Here is a 1,049-nt window from a genome sequence, read left to right on the forward strand (position 1 = left end):
GTTGTTCTTAATGTTACAGACGGGTTTGAAATTTGTTAGTAAGCAGTACCTGCTCGAATGTAAAATCTGACAATGTAGTTAGGAGGCTGTTTTTTGAAAATAAAAGTTTCTTTTTTTTTGGAATAGGACACAACAGAAAACACTTATTTCCAAGCAGCCCCCTCAAACTCTCCAATGTTAAAAAGATCCAACTCAAAGCTAACACCGTTCTTTACTTACAGATGGATCAAATGTCCCCCTCAGAAAGACAAACCAAAAGGGAGGGAATATGTGCATCTGTCTCTGTTGCTGAATTGATGCCCCTAAATCCTTTCCACTACAGTTAAAGAAATAACTGGCTGAAAATCACTATTCATGATTCTTAACAAGTTACTGCATTACTGTCAACCTACAAAAGTAATTGGTTTTGCCCTGATTATATACCCCCATGTCAATTCATATTGGCATAGAAATTATATGCAACTCAAGCACCAATTTTAGTGGAGATCGATTTAAATAGTAATTTTTGACTCATTCCATCTCACCTTTCCAGATACCAATCTGCAGAACCTTCTCAGGTTTTGAAGGCCATCTGGTGTTTTGTTGTCATTTCCAGCTCCTCTTGCACCCTTCCTGGTGACCCTTCTCCAGCTGTTGATGAGCCTATTGGGTACCAAATACACCTTTCTCAACCTTAAGCATGGCTCTGTCCACCTTGTGTACCTTTGTACACCTCCATATGTGATTCTGAGTTTGCTTACCTAACCTCGTGCATGAAGGTATCCCTCCGGACTTGGTACAGTTCCATTCAACCCGCCCCCACTCTCAAATCTGTCCAGTTGTTTCCCAAGGGGTAAGTCCACCCTTGAATAAAACACTGCAAGTACAGCCATGCACAATATGGGCCATTCTACTTGTGAAAATAAATCCTTCCAGAAAGCTTTGATGGAACAACTCAGATGGCAACAGGGCAGCAGACAGGATGGAATTCAGGAAGATGAGAGGCCTGCAGTCAGTGCCTCTGCTACAATTTCCTTTTGTGCCTTTAAAATAAAATTTTAATCAGTTGC

The sequence above is a fragment of the Chiloscyllium plagiosum genome, unplaced genomic scaffold, assembly GCF_037043375.1.
Source record: "Chiloscyllium plagiosum isolate Xiang-an unplaced genomic scaffold, Cpla_swu_hap1 HiC_scaffold_31, whole genome shotgun sequence".
In the NCBI taxonomy this organism is placed as follows: domain Eukaryota; kingdom Metazoa; phylum Chordata; class Chondrichthyes; order Orectolobiformes; family Hemiscylliidae; genus Chiloscyllium; species Chiloscyllium plagiosum.